Source organism: Colletes latitarsis, chromosome 6, assembly GCF_051014445.1.
Source record: "Colletes latitarsis isolate SP2378_abdomen chromosome 6, iyColLati1, whole genome shotgun sequence".
Taxonomy (NCBI): Eukaryota; Metazoa; Arthropoda; class Insecta; order Hymenoptera; family Colletidae; genus Colletes; species Colletes latitarsis.
The window spans coordinates 20,137,372-20,157,310 of record NC_135139.1 but is presented as its reverse complement, the minus strand read 5'-3'; the positions used below and the strand labels follow the sequence as shown (position 1 = coordinate 20,157,310).

General features: G+C 37.8%; 1 protein-coding gene across 1 annotated transcript in view; it reads left to right on the top strand.

Annotated features, from left to right (window-relative positions):
• LOC143342530 (uncharacterized) overlaps positions 1-19,939 on the top strand; it is a 63,018-nt gene that overhangs the window by 1,160 nt on the left and 41,919 nt on the right. The gene's annotated exons all lie outside the window — the stretch shown is intronic.

Sequence of the window (19,939 nt, the reverse complement as noted above, 5' to 3'; positions counted from 1 at the left end):
CGAAACAATTTATACAAATGCTTTATGTTTCAAATAAATTAGATCTATTATTAGTCGATAGAAGCACATCTAGAAAAAAGAACTTTCTTTTACATAAGAAAAAATAGTAATGCAAGTTCTTCAGTGATATCGAAGTAATTGCTACTAATAGTGGAAGTACTTTCTATGGTTCTTAAAGTTCTTTATTTATGACACGTTCGATATTTTTTTATTTTTTTTTTTACTTGCGCCAACCGTTGTTTTGCTTGTGGAGGGTTAGGGGACTGCTTCTCGAATTACAGCAGACGAACTCTATGAAAGAATTCGTCGTAAGAAACTTTGCCAACTTGCATGCGTATCGAGCGGTATAAAGTACATGAGTAATTTGAGGTTATACGAGAGGGATACGAATTTATAGTCGAGATTGGTTGTAACTGTTAATCTGGATAAATAGAAAAATTGTTTCTCGTGCGAGGCAAGATTATTTTCGTTTTAGTTATTTCTCTCTCGTTCTAATTTTTCGAGTCTAAAAGATCCTTAGAAAATTTGAATATCTGAGTAGGCACAATGAAGCATTGAGGAGAAAGAGTATCGTTATTGCGAATATGATATTATGAATGCATTTTGATAGGAGGTTCGCTATTTGTATGGTATTCCGTCTTCAATGCCCCCTTGTACTCGAGAGGACGAAATCTACTTACCATGGTTCGAGTTTGAGAGGGAATCGTGTTATCGCTAAACGCATCTAAAAAAGGAAATATTTATTTTATACCTAGATGACGTGTCCAAAACATCGAAGTCGTGCCTCAGAATATTCTTGAAAATCAGTCTATCAAATTTATACAGGGTGAAAATCAAGAATATCAATATCTTGACTGAGGCTTCATTGAAAAGTTATTAAAAAATTTCAAATCATTCTGAAAAAATTATTTTTGGTTGCAGGGGTCAATTACAATCATTTTTGGTCATTACACATATCCCCGAAATGTTACGCACTTTCGAGAAAAAAATTCGAATAGGTAGGCAAATTTTTCGGCGAAATTGAACTATTTCAAATCATTCTGGAAAAATTATTTTCGGTTGAAGGGGTCAGTTACAATCATTTTTGGTCATTACACATACCCTCGAAATCCTACCCACTTTCGAGAAAAAAATTCGAATAGGTAGGCAGATTTTTCGGCGAAATTAAACTATTTCTAATAATTCTGGAAAAATTATTTTCGGTTGAAGGGGTCAGTTACAATCATTTTTGGTCATTAGACATACCCTCGAAATCCTACTCACTTTCGAGAAAAAAATTCGGAAAGGTATGAAATTTTTCGACAAAATTAAAAAGTTTCAATTCGTTCTGGAAAAATTATTTTCGGTTGAGGGAGTCAATTACAATCATTTTTTGTCATTAGACGTACCCTCGAAATCCTATCCACTTTCTAGAAAAAAATTCAGAACGAACGGAACTTTAAACGTTAATAACTTTTTAACGAAGTCTCCATCAGCAAATTAGTATTCTTGATTTTCGTCTTATTTTGGCCGAACACCCTGTATACAGTGACTAACGAAAGTATTCGAATTAGAAAATAACTCAACATAAATTAAAATCTTGAATCATTGGGAGTCGTCGAAACGATGTGTTTTAACAATAACTGATCCGAGAATCAGCAGCTTTCAAGAAAATATCTCAGCAGTATATTTAACGAGAATGCTACTTCAAGAACACCTTATTCCATAAAAAGTTACTATATGTGTACAGTTCACGTACATTTGCATGTAAGTACACATATACACGCCGCCCATACGCGTCTCTCGCCTTTTTACACAACAAGGTCTGCTTCGATATGAAAAGTGTAATACACGTTTATCGCATGGGCTTCGTGAGAGCGATGTTTAACGATTTTTCGAGCTGCATGCGTCACCCCCCTTCACGTTCGTGTTAATTCATTAAAGGATCGAGTAGGCGGTGTGATGTTGCAACAACCCTTTGAAGCAAACGCACGGGAAAAACATGTCGATACCGGGGCACCGATCATCATTTCTGTTCTCTTCGCGCCGAGTAAATTCAGTTCGCCGTGCCGTGGCAAAACGAGAACAACTAAAGCGATTAGTAACAGTCGCGACGTAGTAGTTCGTTACATACTCTTGCTTTTTGGGCGCAAAATGCTACCGTGTAACTCGTACACGTAACACACCAGAATTGTGCGGCGTTGGGGATATTTTTTTTTTTTTTTTTCAAGTTTCCAACCGCGCGTCATGCACCGCGAAGGTTTTCAGCCGGCTTCGATAGAGGGCACTAACAATAGACTCGCGTAGCTGAATTAACATTCAGAGGGTTGGTAATTAGACGGAACAAGCACGTCTGTTGCACCGAACGATACTCGTTCGGTGAAAATAGCTTGAGAAACAAAGGGCTTCGATAATTGTTTACTAGTCTATTGTATAGTTTGTTTGCGAGAATCGTGAAAACAGGAATAGAGTATTACCTATTCAAATGACTGGTAGCTTCGAATGTTGTAACGTGCTTTGTAAGTTAAATGTCTGGTCAAAGCCAAAATATCTAGCATTTTGTTCCGGTTTGTACTTTGTTCGTTCGAACGAGGAGCAACTTACGTTTCTGATTTGTATTCCGTTTGGTAGTCGATGGTTAGAAGTGTTTCTATGTTTGTTAGCGTTGGATTTTTCGTGACTCGTTTTTAGCATGGAATAATATCAGTATTTTAGATGTATCGCAGTCACAAACTCTTTTGAGTTTACCTTTGCTTGTTCCTCGTATCGCGAACCCTCGTTTGCTTTGGCCGCCGAAGCGGAACGAGCTTCGGCACAGAAGCCATCATTACGCATATGGAGGCGCATCGTATTTATAAACTGTAGTTTTTTCAGTTCGCGTTTACGTTCTAGCGCGGACGATTCGTTTCTCTTTCTTACGATTTGCGTTCTCTTTGTCTTGTTGGAAACGCGCAAAAACGAGTATTGGGTTTCAGGTAACGTCGGGATTAACGCGAACGCGAAACACGAGGCCCCGGACTGTGTCGGTTGAAAAAGCATATCTCTGTGCGAACGATACCGCGAGTAAAATTAACGCCAATGGGGGGGTAAAAACGGGAGGGAGAAAAAAGGTTCGACGCGCTTCGCCATCGCTGGCGAATTAAGTTACGCGAGAGCAATTTGATGGGAAATTGCGTGCAATATTTGCCATTGCCGTGGCGGAATCGTATTACGCGACATAGGTAGAGAGAAAGAGAGAATCCCCTGCAACACGTGAGGCAATTCGTAACGTCGAGTTTTATCGTGTCGAAAAAGGTTTCACGATGACACTGTGACACGCATATCTTTCACGAGATCTTGAGGAGACTTGTGCTCGCCCACGGGGAACCGTCTCGATTTTATTTCACTGGCGTACACGAATAACCGGATAACTTGATGTACGACTCTCGAGGCACGAGTGACACTCATTTTGTGATTTCCTGCTTATCGTAGCGTCTACGTTTATTCTTAGCCCCTATCGACGCCCGGGCGTCTTTGATACGAATTAAAAATTCTGTGCAATCGTATGTCCACGTCGATCCGTGGCAACGCCTGAAAGTTTTAATTTAAGGTTGAATAATAAATACGTTTTAAAATAAAAATACATGCTCTTAAATAAATGTCCGAATATCGCTGGAGGTTATGATACACTAGGACCTATGGGATCCGGACACAATTATTACACGGAAATTAAATGAGCTATGCAAACAATAATGTCACAGGCGCGCAGGTCAACTTTGTAAGAGTTAGGAAAATACCAGTTCAGTATAATAACCCAATTCTCTGCAGTAGGAAAAGTAATTTCTCCTGGGTCCCCAGAACCCATGTGTACTAGTTACAGCAGTGTTTTCCAAAGTAGAGGTCACGACCCGTAGAGGTAGCAGGCGTGAAAGAAAATTTTTAGTCCAGACAAATATGGACAGTTCAAATATTTCTATGAATTGTGTTGTTAGAAAATAAATATTCTTGTTAAATAATATAAATTTTTATTGAAGAGAATCTACAGGCAAGGTAAATGTTCTGGATTTGATTAATAAATACTTAATTGGCTACCGAATACGACTCTATTTTATTATTTGATGAGCTATATAGTAATTTATTTGCAACGATTGTTCGATTGACACCAGCCTTTATACGTTCGACATGAAACATAACTTCGATTATGTAATTTAGTTCGTAATTTTTATTAAACAAGTAATACATCAACATTTATGTATTTTTCTTATTTTATTCGACATTTTTATCTAGATAAGAATTTTATTCGTTATGGCACACTTTGTACAATTCATATACACACAGGTTGTTCGTCCACCCCTGGCAAAAATTGTAATAGGAGATTTTAGAGGCCAAAATAAGACGAAAATCAAGAATACTAATTTGTTGATGGAGGCTCGGTTAAAAAGTTACTAACGTTTAAAGTTTCGCCCATACTGAATTTTTTTCTCGAAAGTGGGTAGGATTTCGGGGGTATGTGTAATGACAAAAAATGATTGTAATCGACCCCTACAACCGAAAATAATTTTTCCAGAACGATTTGAAATTTTTTAATTTTGTCGAAAAATTTCACACCTTCTCGAATTTTTTTCTCGAGAGTGAGTAGAATTTCGATGATATGTGTAATGACCAAAAATGATTGTAATCGACACCTACAACCGAAAATAATTTTTCCAGAACAATTTGAAATTTTTTCCCCCCGTCGAAAAATTTCACATCTTCTCGAATTTTTTTCTAGGAAATGAGTAGGATTTGGGGGATATAGCTCTTCACCAAAAATGATTGTAATTGACCACTGCAGACAAAAATATTTTTTTTAGAACGATTTGAAATTATTTTCTTCCGTCGTAAAATTTCACACCTTCTCGAATTTTTTTCTAGAAAATGGGTAGGATTTCGAGGGTATGTCTAATGACCAAAAATGTTTGTAATTTACCCCTTCAACTGAAAATAATTTTTTTAGAATGATTTGAAATTTTTTTTTCGTCGAAAAATTTCAATACCTACCCGATTTTTTTTCTCGAAAGTGGATAGGATTTCAAAGATATGTGTAATGACCAAAAATGATTGAAATCGACCCCCGCAACCGAAAATAATTTTTCCAGACCGATTTGAAATTTTTGAATTTAATTGTTAATAACTTTTTAACGAAGTCTCCATGAACAAATTGGTATTCTTGATTTTCGTCTTATTTTGGCCTTTGGAATCTCCTATTAAAATTTTTCCCATGGTTGGCCGAACACCCTGTATATTTCGAATGAAGGAAATGAGTCGTGGTCAAACTAGGTCGAATAAATAAAATTTTCTGGACCACGAGCGTCTTACGAATTTAAATGTATTTAAACGTATTATTGCCCTATACCCGTGTCACATTTCCCTCTTTAATCAACCCTAATTCACGCTGTACATCTGACGACATAGTTGCCACTAATTTACTTGCGTCTCGCGTTCTAAGCAGTTTGTCGTGTCCGGCTGTATCGTTCGCGTTGCGTTGGTAAATTGTCAAGACGTATCGAGCATAGGTTTGCAATCGAATCGATCGTCGGAATACACAGGATGAGTTGGTGAATCGATCGCCACGATATTTGAACTGGTACAGATAGTTTAACAATATGAATGTCCCAAACAAAACTCCATTAGTATCAAATGGAAAATTTATTGACGTGGAAAAGCTTTCATAAATGTATTTTAAACGGAATGTATACCTTGTATAGTGAATCTTGTCGTAATAATTGTTAGGAAACATTTCTTCGTTTATGTTTCTGTCTAAATGCTACGTGTCGACGTTATGTGTTAACAGTTAATTTGCTAATTCTTCAGGCATAAATTAATTATATTAGGGCCAAACAATTTTATATAGTAACTAGAGATATTTTAAAAATATAAAATATCTCTAGTTACTTTTATGGAGAAAGCATACAGTTAAAGGTTTTTTATTACACTAATAAATTCGTCACTCGATATCAATAATTTCTTTTTTACTTTTTTTTTTTTATTTTTTTTTAACTATGGGAACCAGCTCGAATATCGTGGCGATCGATTCATGACTCACCCTGTGTACACCTCTGCATACCGCACAACACACGTACAATAGAATCTGCTCGACTGGTCACGTTTCTATTGAAAAAGCTCATCTATGATACGTTCGTAGTTTGACTCGAACCATGCTTTGCAAGTAAAAAATGGAGAACGCAGGGAAAAAGCTCGATAAATCAAGGTAAAAATGTTGACATAACGGCCGCGTAAAGCAGTGATATTTGAAATTCGTATTTTATGTTATCTTCTCTGTTAAAACGAAAAAAGTGGAAGTACACGGGAGATTGGATGGGAAAATACACATAAATTTTTACTTTACGAGAATTCAATGCGAAATGATAACGTTTTCATTGTTTAATTTCTTTTTTTTTTTATTTTATATATTTTACAGTTTATCATTGTTATGTAGCAACGGTAACGGGGAACGTAGTACAAGATTCTAGTTACGTAACGATTTTAAATTTCACGAGTATACGGAATATTTAACGACGTGCTCGTTCGCTTATACATACAACAGAGAAACATAAATCTTGCCTTTCCGACTTTTCTAAATGAATTCTGGGCATTCGTTGAACTTTTGAACCATTCCGATAGTTTGGAACGTGGTTCATCTCACTTGCTTAGTCACGTCAGACGTCTTCCGATAAGGATTCCGGTGTCGACTTTCGGCAGTGCCTAACCTAAAAAAAGAAAGTCCTTTGTTCGAAAAGATAATTTTAACTCTCGTTTCGAAGGGCAAAATTTCGTTAAAACACGTTGCACACGTTCGATGCTTACTGGACATTTGCGTGTAACAATACCGACATAATCAAATTGAAATCATTCGTAAAACAACAACAAAACGTGCAACCGAGTAAACCTTTTTTTTCTTTCTAGTTCGATAGGGAGGTTTATTTGGGAGACAGCTACGGATAGCACCTAACCCCTCTGAATTTCAATGTCGAAGTTCCCGTAGATATTCACGATAAACTTTCCCGCCTTAACATCGATTTTTATTCTACCCGAGAGTCGTGCCAAAGCGATTTTCAGGGGGGGAAAAAGTCACGCTGAAACCGTCGTTTCAACATCCGGTTACGTTCGTCGTATATCGTTCCAAGTGTCGATTACCTCTGACACCGCGGTGCGTCGGTTTCCGGTTGGCTTGGTCGATAATTTATCGACCGCGCGTGCTAATGAATTCGATCCGTGAAACGTGCTTTATCGGGGGCTCTCTCGTCGGTCGTAACCGTTTGTCCAGCGAGAAACCAATTTGCGACGATTCGAAACTTCTTCGGGCGTAACCTCCTCCCCCCCTCGTTCCCTTCTGTTTTTCCTGGCGAGCCCGTTTCCCTCCCGTTTGGCAACAAATTTATTTGCGTCGACGGAAACACGTCCGAGCATCGACGATCCCGAGTGTTTGCGAAGTAAATCATTGAACGCCACCAGAAACGTTCTAACCGGGCGCCTCGCATAGGCGGTAGGCGTCACATAAAGCAGAAAATGCGGTTTCGGTTTGCGGGATATATATCGTATGCAAATGTCCCCACAGTTTACACCGTTCCGTTCCTCCTTTTTCCTTTATAATAGACGCCTTAGCTTCCTGCTCCTTTCTCGACAGGAAAATGTATTCGTTCTGTCCGGGGTTTTAAGCGAGCATTACCACACCCTCCCCTCACCTTTCCCTCTCTTTGCACAATATATACGAGCTGCGCCAAAATACGTGGTTTAACTTGAAAGGCGTAGGTGATTCGTCTTGAAAGTAATAAGTCGAAGATATAAGACGAAACTACATATCCTTCCGCGAGCAACGGGCTTTCTAGGAAATTAATTTTTAATTATGACTGGAATATAGGCTCGTATATGGGGAAAATTTTAATGGGAGATTCTAGAGGCCAATATAAGACGAAAATCAAGAATACCAATTTCTCGATGGAGGCTTCGTTAAGAAGTTGTTAACGTTTAAACTTCCGACCGTATTGAATTTTTTTCTCGAAAATGCGTAACATTTCGGGGCTATGTCTATTGACAAAAAATGATTGTAATTGACCCCCTCAACCGAAAATAATTTTTCCAGAATGATTTGAAATAGTTTAATTTCGTCGAAAAATTTCACACCTTCTCGAATTTTTTTCTCGAAATTGGGTGGGATTTCGAGGGTATGTCTACTGACAAAAAATGATTGTAATTGACCCCCTCAACCGAAAATAATTTTTCCAGAATGATTTGAAATAGTTTAATTTCGTCGAAAAATTTCACACCTTCCCGAATTTTTTTCTTGAAATTGGGTGGGATTTCGAGGGTATGTCTATTGACAAAAAATAATTGTAATTGACCCCCTCAACCGAAAATAATTTTTCCAGAATGATTTGAAACAGTTTAATTTCGTCGAAAAATTTCACACCTCGAATTTTTTTCTCGAAATTGGGTGGGATTTCGAGGGTATGTCTATTGACAAAAAATGATTGTAATTGACCCCCTCAACCGAAAATAATTTTTCCAGAATGATTTGAAACAGTTTAATTTCGTCGAAAAATTTCACACCTCGAATTTTTTTCTCGAAATTGGGTGGGATTTCGAGGGTATGTCTATTGACAAAAAATGATTGTAATTGACCCTCTCAACCGAAAATAATTTTTCCAGAATGATTTGAAACAGTTTAATTTCGTCGAAAAATTTCACACCTTCCCGAATTTTTTTCTCGAAATTGGGTGGGATTTCGAGGGTACGTCTATTGACAAAAAATAATTGTAATTGACCCCCTCAACCGAAAATAATTTTTCCAGAATGATTTGAAATAGTTTAATTTCGTCGAAAAATTTCACACCTTCTCGAATTTTTTTCTAGAAAATGGGTAGGATTTCGGGGGTATATTTATTCACCAAAAATGATTGTAATTAACCCCCCTAGTTAAAAATAATTTTTTTAGAACTATTTGAAATTTTTTTTTCGCCGGAAAGTTTAAGCATCTACTCGAATTTTTTTCTCGAAAATGCACAAGATTTCGGGAATATATCAATTCACCAAAAATGATTGTAATTAACCCCCCTAGTTAAATTAGTTTTTTTAGAACGATTTGAAATTTTTTAATTTAATTTTCAAATAACTTTTTAACGAAGCCTCAATCAAGAAATTGATATTCCTGATTTTCGTCTTATTTTGGACTCCAGAATCTCCCATTGTGTAAAAATATAATTCGAACAAACGTTTGCTTTTTGCGTTCAATTTATTATTGAACGGAATATCTCGTAGCGTTTGACGTTCCAAATAATTTACGTTGGTCCGCTTCATAAACAATATATAAAATTAATGTACTATGCAATAAAATACAAGAGGGGGCGGTTAAAGTGTCAAGCTTCGGAAGCTGCAGTCACGAATTGTAATTTGTAAAGAGTTGCATTGAATATTCAAGCAGGTGAAATTCGTTATTTAATCTATCGATGAAAAAATAATTTTATTGGATTTATTGGATTTTCTCTCCATATTAATGACTGTCAATATTAACAATAAATTCTTTCAACGTTAATCATTTTCTGTTTTACGAAATACAACATTTTAAGAATCTATTTATCCTGTCCGACTACCTAACCTAAAAACCTGACCGTTTAAACTATTTCCAAGATTTGCTCGAAGACGGTAATTTGTCCGGAGAAATTCTATTTCTTTCGTTCGATTTAATTTTTCAAGAATTGCCTCCTTCCGGATTTTATCCTTTATTTTCAGGCGTGTTGTGTAACACGTGTAATATACGAGCAAACGTTTTCCACGCTGCCGGGTTAACCTCCTTTTTTGAATTATCATACGAAAACGGGGTCCATTCCGTAAAACGTTTCGGAATTTTGTCAACAAGACGGTTTACGGAAGCGGCCGATATATTTTTCAGTTTCGTTCGCGTGGAAATGGGCATTTCATGAATTTCAGAATTTTTATGCAAAGCAGCGCGAGTGCTACTCTTCAAGCTATTCACGATCGCAGTTATCAAAGGAGCACTTAACCTATTAAGTACTACAGGCGTACCGGTACGTTTGTTATTCCATCCGTGAGGCGGCCTATGAACATGTCGCTACGTTTCCGGTTTTCCTGCATCGTGCACGCGCTACTAGCGGTTTAATGGCTGTTGTAATACAAGGCAACAGTCAGTTTATTAATTAATGAAATAGAAATTTGTGTAATGATCGAGGCCAGTGTTTCTCAAACTTCGCCTGCCAACATCGTCGATAGCTAAAAAAAAACTTTCGAAACGAACCTAACCCAGAGCATTATTTTAAACGTATAAATAAAATTAATACACACACCATTGAAATACTGTTTCTAATACCGACCAAATATGAACGTACGTTGAAGGATATTTAGCTCGGTATCGTTTTCAACTTGTACGCGGAACATTTCTCAAGGGAGCGAACAAAAGTTGTTTTGTCGAGTAGCGTAAAGAGAATGTTTGAGTCGGTTCGTGCCCCAGCCATGCTACTGCACGCCCCAGTATGAACTTTATGCACAGCTGAAGCACGTTTTGACCTTATCCGAAGTTTACGAGCAACGATCGATGCTATTTTCGCAAGTTCGTTACCGTTCTAAAGACGATAAGATGGTTGTGCGTAGTTCGAGGATTAAAAATACGCGTTTCGCGGTAAAAAACACAATCTTGGCTGGTGTTTTCCGTCGCGACAGACACAGGCGCTGGCGTCGCGTTGGAAACGACGCAGGGGGCTTGTTGCTCGCGGGCAAATACGCCGAGTGTTTCAGGTTCCGTCGGGTCTCGTCGGATCGCCGGAAGACATATACCGGAAATACCGGGCGTATGTAAACGAGCGACCTTCTCTGTCGAGCTCTCTCTTCTCCGCGTGTTCGTTTCGGGTCGCGTATCTTCTCCGTGCTGCGGCAAGGAAAATGGATCGTCCCGTGACGATCTCGCCTAAGGGCGGTTCTTATCGCGGCTTAACGGTACTTTCCTCTTCCTTTTCTTTCGCCCTGTGAGAGGTCCCCGTCCACCGACGACGTGCACCCGGCATCGACGCGTCGATCGTATCTTTCAGACGCTACTCGACGCCGACCTTATCGACTACATCTGGATTTCAAGCGTTCCTTGGATAATCCGAGACCCCTCCACTATCGATTCACCATGGATCCCCCGATCCTTCGGGGACCTTATTCTCGACGCTTTCGATTTTCACGCCCCGGGACCCGGTAACCCCGTGATCTCGTTACTCGTAATAACGCCTCGATTCGTTTAGCCGCTACGCTCGATTCCGCGAGCGTGTTCCGACCTGAATACCAATTGGTGTCGTTTGGAACAATGTCGTTCACGGATGAAGCTATTTACACCACAGTTTTGACCCCTACCGGTGCATTGTCGTCACCGAGGCGTCTATGGTTATAAGGGTGTTCGGCCAACTTTGGGAAAAATTTTAATGGGGTAATCTAGAGGCCAAGATGAGACGAAAATTAAGAATATCAATTTCTTGACTGAGGCTTTGTTAAAAACTTATTAACAATTAAATTCAGAAATTTCCAATCGTTCTAAAAAAATTATTTTTAACTAGGGAGGTTAATTACAATCATTTTTGGTGAATAGACATACCTTCGAAATCCTACCCAGTTTCGAGAAAAAAATTCGAGAAGGTGTGAAATTTCTCGACGAAAAAAATAATTTCAAATCGTTCTTAAAAAATTATTTCCGATTGCAAGGGTCGATTATAATCATTTTTAATGAATAGATATACCCCCGAAATCCTACCCAGTTTCGAGAAAAAAATTCGGGAAGGTGTGAAATTTCTCGACGGAAAAAAAATATTTCAAATCGTTCTGGAAAAATTATTTTCGATTGCGGGAGTCAATTACAATCACTTTTGGTCATTAGACATACCCTCGAAATCCTACTCACTTTCGAGAAAAAAATTCGGAAAGGTATGAAATTTTTCGACAAAATTAAAAAGTTTCAATTCGTTCTGGAAAAATTATTTTCGGTTGCGGGAGTCAATTACAATCATTTTTGGTCATTACACATACCCTCGAAATCCTACGCACTTTCGAGAAAAAAATTCCTTGCCGAAAATCTAATTAGGCGCCTTTCGACGAAAAAAAAAAATTTCAAATCGTTCTGGAAAAATTATTTTCGGTTGTAGGGGTCGATTACAATCATTTTTGGTCATTACAGATATCCTCGAAATCCTACCCACTTTCTAGAAAAAAATTCGAGAAGGTGTGAAATTTCTCGATGGAAAAAAAAAATTTCAAATCGTTTTGGAAAAATTATTTTCGGTTGCGGGAGTCAATTACAATCACTTTTGGTCATTACGCATACCCCCGTAATCCTACCCACTTTCGAGAAAAAAATTCAAGTATGTGCCTAAATTTTCCGATGAAAAAAGAAATTTCAAATCGTTCTGAAAAAATTATTTTCGGTTGTAGGGGTCAATTACAATCATTTTTGGTCATTACACATACCCCCGAAATCCTACGCACTTTCGAGAAAAAAATTCCTTGCCGAAAATCTAATTAGGCGCCTTTCGACGAAAAAAAAAAATTTCAAATCGTTCTGGAAAAATTATTTTCGGTTGTAGGGGTCGATTACAATCAGTTTTGGTCATTACAGATACCCTCGAAATCCTACCCAGTTTCTAGAAAAAAATTCGAGAAGGTGTGAAATTTCTCGATGGAAAAAAAAAATTTCAAATCGTTTTGGAAAAATTATTTTCGATTGCGGGGGTCAATTACAATAATTTTTAGTGAATAGACATACCCCCGAAATCCTGCGCATTTTCGAGAAAAAAATTCAGTACGGGTGGAACTTTAAACGTTAATAACTTTTTAATGAAGCCTCAATTAACAAATTGTTATTCTTGATTTTCGTCTTATTTTGGCCTCTAGAATCCCTCATTAAAATTTTTACTCTGTATAAAATAGGAACGTATTTTACGACTTTTGATCATCATAACCTCAAAACCTACCAGAGGTTTGGCAGATATCCAAAACTACAGATTCAAGTTTCTTTACGAAACAATTGTTACTTTCCATAATTTCATAATATTCACAAGACAATGTTTGAATGAAATATGTTGAGTTTCAGAATCACGGACGTATGTATACGTAAAAATAAACGAGGAACACGTTCCATTGTTCGCGAATGGAACTTCCGAGGATGAATTTTGTACAAGGGGGAAAGGAATGAAAAAAATTCATACGAATGTCTGTCCAAGTTTTATTTTTTAATTTTGTTGTCAGGCGGGTTGTTGCGTTACACTTTCGTAGCGATACGCGTGTGACGAGTAATTTTATTAACACGTACGGATAGGACGCGTAATGTAATATTTTAATGACAATGTTTAATGAAGAATCATAAGCAACACCGGTGCACGTAACGGTAATACCAATTTAGTAATCGCAATATTCCCGGAGGAGCAGAAATAGCGACAGGGGGCGCGCGCGTTTCAAATTGCAGTGGTAAATATTAATTTCTAGTTAACGTCACGCAATTTCGCATAGTTTTCCAGCCAAATTAGAGGGTATGCATAGTAACTTCGTTAAGACGCTTTCTGTGCGACCCGGCATCCCAATTAACCGGAGATAATTAATTGGAATCTATTGTTCCAATTGCATATTAATGTCAATTTGCATGGACGAGTTCCTCGTCATCCTTCTCTGTCGACTTAAGTGTCTAGTACTGTACGGACAATCGTTTGGCTGCACGCCGTCTCGGCGAAACATGCTTTCGGTGTGCATAATTACAGGGTTGCGTCGAATCTGAAATTTTCACGCGATCATTACCGTTCTTTGCTCGACCCAACCCTTCATCGATCGGACGTTGCATCGAATTTTCTAGAAATACCAGCGTCCATTTTGCATCTACCATCATACATGCTAAAATTGTATTTTAACCCCTTGCAATTATAGTAAATTTCTAGTTTGATGTTCAGAAGACACTTTAATACAAAAAGAGAGATATTAACATTCATGAAATATGGTGACTAACCCGAAGAAAAGCTACTTGTATGAATATACATTTAACCCTGGGTCCATCTTTTAAGTCTGATTCTTGAGGTCAGTCGAGACCTCCATAAGCTTAGATTTTATCAGTATAAATTGTATGGACATGTACTATCTATAGCCTGACCGAGGAGAAAGATTTTTTTCGTATAAAAATAATAAAATATTGATTGTACTGTTGCGTATGAATCGATTGTTTATTTAAAGCTGTTTCGTTCCATTTACTTTTCGGAATTCTGTTAATCTTTATTTAGTTCTCGATGTTTGTAAATATGCGGAGTGTTTGCAAATGAAATGGAAAGTGTAATGAAAGTTAACTATGTCAACAACTCAATTTCCGAAGTTTCGAAACTTCGCTTGTTAGGGAACTTTGTCCGCTGCACCAACAAACTTTCTATTTCTATTGACCAAATAACAAAGTATTCTTATTACGTGTTTGTTACAAAGACCAAATACACTCGTTGAGTTTGCCATTAGTTAGTTTTAAGCTTTACAGAATTCCTATTGGGGGCCTAAAAATAGAATTGAAACGAAGAGGGAAATGTTACCGCATAATGAAGTGCAGATATTTTTAGTTTCCGACCCTTAAGCAAAGAATTATAAACCAGACGATTGTTGACAATTTTATTTTTATGAAGAAGCTCGTTTCAAGACCTGACTATGTTTCGAATATTAAAGAAGAAAAAAAAGGATATGCGTCCTCACAAAATAAGGTACAATAAATCTACGGGTAAGTGGCCACCGGAAGCCATACCAGAGTCGAATAAACCTGCGAAAGGAGAAATGGTTAAGAATATCAGGAAGCGTGGTAAACGGTACGTCCGGCTGAGGAGAGCAAAAGTAGCCCAGTGGAAAAGATTCTGTCGTCGGATTCGCGAGACGAACGACGCGGATAAATGATTCACCGGACACCGGAAGCACTCGCGTTTCCGTATCCCGAACCTGCTGCACTTTGTCAAATACCGTCGGACAAAATGCATAGCCGAAATAAGCGTGCGAAATGTGCTTCTAAACTGATCTGGACGCGTCGTATCGATCGTCAATTCTGTACAAAAGGAAAAAAAAATACGGATCAAATATTTTTGGATACTCAATTTAATTTTCAAGAAAAAAAGTATTGTAAAATCAAAATCGGTGATAGACACTTCGATATAGTCCTCGGTAAACTTAGTTCAGATTATAATATTTTCAAACGCCTTTTGTACTTAACACTTTGACTGCCACATCACTCATATACAGGTTGTCCACACTAAAGTATGGCAATCGCGATATTTCAATAACTATTGATGATACGAAAAAATTGTTTATATGTAAATTACGGGACAAAATGGGTAATGGATTAATTACAATCATTTTTTGTGAATAGACATACCCCCGAAATCCTACCCACTTTCTAGAAAAAAATTCGAGAAGGTGCTGAAATATTTTGGCGAAAAAAAAATTTTTCAAATCATTCTGGAAAAATTATTTTCGGTTGCGGGGGTCAATTACAATCATTTTTTGTGAATAAACATACCCCCGAAATCTTGCGCATTTTCGAGAAAAAAATTCAGTACGGTCGGAACTTTAACCGCTAATAACTGTTTAACGAAGCCTTCATCAACAAATTGGTATTCTTGATTTTCGTCTTATTTTGGCCTCTAGAATCCCCCATTAAAATTTTTCCCATGGGTGGCCGAACATCCTGTATATATTTTTTTTTTTTTTGATCATGCGATTGTGCTTTTCAAGACGAATTCATTAAGCTTTAATGTATTCACCCGATTTTAACTAGTTTCCAAGATATATCATCAATAGTCATTGAAATATCGAGACTGTCACACTTTAGCGTGGACACCCTGTATGAGTGACAGAATTTACCACTATGATACTAGAAAAATGAATTCTCAAGTTAAGACTACAGAATTAAGTAGCGAAACAAATTTTAGGTTATGTAGCTTGCAATTGTCCAAGCTTACAATATTCTGCAAAATTTTACTTTTGCAGAATATTATATGGTTCTGATCTGGCAGTGAACGGTGTTGATCGAGTCGTTAACGGCAGTCGATCATTCTTTTCCCGCGTAAAGCAAATATAAAGGTCAAGGGGACGCCAAAATTGAATAGATCGTCGTGCTTGATACGCCCGGCCGTCTGTGGCCTCTGTATTCCGTTCGAGGAAACCGGAGACTCCTCGACTCGCTCGCGACGAGAGAAAAAAAAACGAAAACAAGCGGAGAAAAACAAGCAGAAGGAACCCAAGGGGGAGAAGAGTCGCGCGTCAAAAGCCTCGAAGAACAGAGGGCCCAACGTTAGAAGCATCTGGCTCGGGCCAAAAGAGAAATTCATTAAGCCATCACTAGCAATTACGCAGAATCGCGAAATTACGTTGCGACGTCGGCGGCGGCGTCCGTAGACCCGGATTCTTTGTGACAGTGTGCAGTGACCCGAATTTCGGCGTTCGCTTCATAGAGTCGAGTGCAACGGGTCGCGGCGGGGTAAGGAAAAGGGACACGGAGCCCTGGTTCCCTTTGGATTCGACGGCCTCGCGAGGCCTCGTACCTCCCGATTAAATTGAACTTATCGAAGCCCCCGCGACATGGAATTCCAGCATCGCCGTGACCTCCGCGGTCCCGTGATTCCGGATCGGCGCGGGTAGTCGGGCTGGAAAAATGATTTCCCGATTTCCCGCGGTTACGTAACGAGCTTCGAACGTCCCGCACAGAGGGTGCAAACGTTCCAGCCAATTTATCGGCGCGAGGTGAATTTTAACCTCGCTACTGAATTATTTTCTTCGACGAAAACAATAAAAATATATTATTGTTCGCGCGCCTAAAGCCACTCGTGTTGTTCTTGTTTTGATATTTATTACCGAGATGGTTCGTAATTCTTTTTTCTCCCTTTTTGGTGGAAATTTCAACATAAATACGACAACGTTAAATAATGATTATTTTCATTTCCTTTCGACTTGTACACCGTATAAATCGAGACACTCTTTTCACCTCCTACTTGGAAGACAACGTACTGGCAACTAATTAAAAATAACGTAGAAAAATAGATATAATTTTTTTTCTATAGATATAAAACACGTTCCATAATATAAATATTACTTCACCCCTGCTCGAGCAAAGTGGGGTGCGGTAACACCCTACTTTAAATTTAAACGTCTAATTATATTTGGTGTATTTACTGTTCAAGGCCGTACTAGTCAGTATGTCAAAGGAGTTCTGTGTTGCAAGGCGGGTGGTTTTGGACGAACACTGCAAACGAATACATTGTGCATACAATTCTATGTGTATTTATAAACTTATGTATTAGTAATCAGTAAATTTTGAAACTATTAAGAAGCTTTATTTCCATCACTTGGTTTGTATACATATCTGGACCATTGTCACGACTGCACTTTGTCTCTTAACACGTTTATCAGCAACTGCAACGAATAAAAGAAACAATTACCTTGACATTGTTGATTCGATATGGCTAAAAAACAGAACGTTCAGGCACGAAAGTTACGTATCAGCGTTTCGGGGGAAAAGGAGAAGCAAGCGATAACGTCCCCGATACGATTTATCTTTAACCTCCGAGGAGGAACGTAATTTTTTGTTTCGTTCCATCAATCACGGTCGAAAAACGTTCAGAGTGCAACCTAAGTGATTTCTCGTCGGTTTTGGTGTGTCCTCTTCCAAGATTTAATGCCAGTAGTGAACAACAGAAATTCAGTCCAAGCGTTAAACAAATACCCTTTACTATCATTATTCGAGTTTGTATAAAATTATCTTCGTATATATCAAATTGAATTTAATTCGTCTCTTTACGATATAACATATTTATTATATACAATATATATTTTAATCTATAATTTTTTTCTCGAAAGTGGGTAGGATTTCGAGGGTATGTCTAATGACTAAAAATGATTGTAATTGACCCCCCTAGTTAAAAATAATTTTTCCAGAACGATTTGAAATTTTTTAATTTTGTCGAGAAATTTCACGTCTCGAATTTTTTTCTCGAAAGTGGGTAGGATTTCGAGGGTATGTCTAATGACTAAAAATGATTGTAATTTACCCCTGAAACTGAAAATAATTTTTCCAGGACGATTTGAAATTTTTTAATTTTGTCGAGAAATTTCACATCTCGAATTTTTTTCTCGAAAATGGGTAGGAATTCGAAGGTATGTCTAATGACTAAAAATGATTGTAATTTACCCCTGCAACTGAAAATAATTTTTTTAGAACGATTTGAAATTTTTTAATTTCGTCGAAAAATTTGACCACTTACTGAATTTTTTTCTCGAAAATGGATAGGATATCGGGGGTAAGTGTATTCACCAAAAATGATTGTAATTGACCTCCGCAACCAAAAATAATTTTTCCGTGGACAATTTGAAAATTTTAATTTTTTATTAACATTTTGACGAAGCTTCAATCAACAAATTAGTATCCTTGATTTTCTTTTGATTTTGGCCACAAGAATCTCCCATTGAAATTTTTCCCAGAGGTGGCCTAACACGCTGTATAACCTAAATATTCGTTAACGACCATACAGCATTAAATGCACAAATACTTTTTAATTTTTTATATTGATTCCTTCTCTAAATACTGGAAAATAATTACTGTTTAAGTCAAACGCGAGAATATTATTAATATTATCCAGAAGTAAGCAGCGTGTAGTAATCGAAAAATTGCAATAGTGCACAGGATTTCGTAGGACCAAAATTTTCAGTTTTACTCGGAACAACGTACGCAGATATCCGTGTTGTTGTTTCGCTATCATCGTATTACGTTTTGTGGAACTTGTACCGGCGGTGTAATCGTCGTTAAGCGAGACGTAAGAACAGTGGATACGCGTACTCGAGTAACACAGCACGACGATTCATAATATTTTATTATTCATCTCCGTCTATGCATTATTAATGGTCCAAGAATGGGGTAAAGATAAGGGAAAACCGTGGATGATATTCGAGCTCATCATTTTATAAGCGTTGTACTCCTGTTACGGACGGATTCCAGTTACGGAGCTATCTCTCACGGTGCATTTGCATACCCAGCAGACGTCCGAAGGGAACATTTTAATTGGAGATACCGGTCACAGACGATACTGTCGACGGTTTTTCGTGTAACGATGCTCGATACGCTGTTCGCGCGAGACACTTCAGCGAACGCGTGATCCTTTTCTCTTTTTACGACGCTTTCTGTCCATTTCTTTCTGTTTTTGTTTTTTTTATTTGAAATGCAGAGGAAGAGATAGATACCGGAGAAAAAAAATCGGATTTTGCATATAATGGTGGCAGATGAGAGTAGATTTAAAAGTACGGCTTTGAGTGGCACGCATGGCTCCACTTTGCCATTTATTCGGACCACAGGGCAAAAACGGCCCTTTTTACAGCCGTACACCGTTGGTAATATACAAGAAAGGAGAGGCTGGCAACTAAAAATATATGGGCACACCGGCTCGAAACGAGCTGGTTCAAAGAAATGGTCGGACTTCAAAGGGCACTCGTGGATGATTACATCCGAATTTTTTTTTTCGAAAATGTACGTTACGAACGATGCACGCTTCGGACACGGGGAAATATTTGCCTACGTTTTGCTACGAGCACACGTATGTTAATGTTTCGTGGTCGAACGACGATTCGGACGAAAACAACTATCGGTTTTATTAGGAAACGAAATATTAATCAGTGGAAAATATTCAAGCTTGATTGAAAAATATTTTCGTTCATTTTACATTTCAACGAGCGTTGATTATTGTTTCGATGATGTTCTTCCTAAAAAATGTTCTGACACTGGGTTATTAAAGGGGAATAATAATTTATTCCGGTTGCGTTTATTGTGCAATATTACTGTTTGAGAGGTACACAGAATATTACGTATATTTAATGTAGTAATATTTATATTGATATGTTTACTGTATACAAGGGTGTTCAGCCACCCCTGTGAAAAATTATTACGCGGGATTCTAGAGGCCAAAATAAG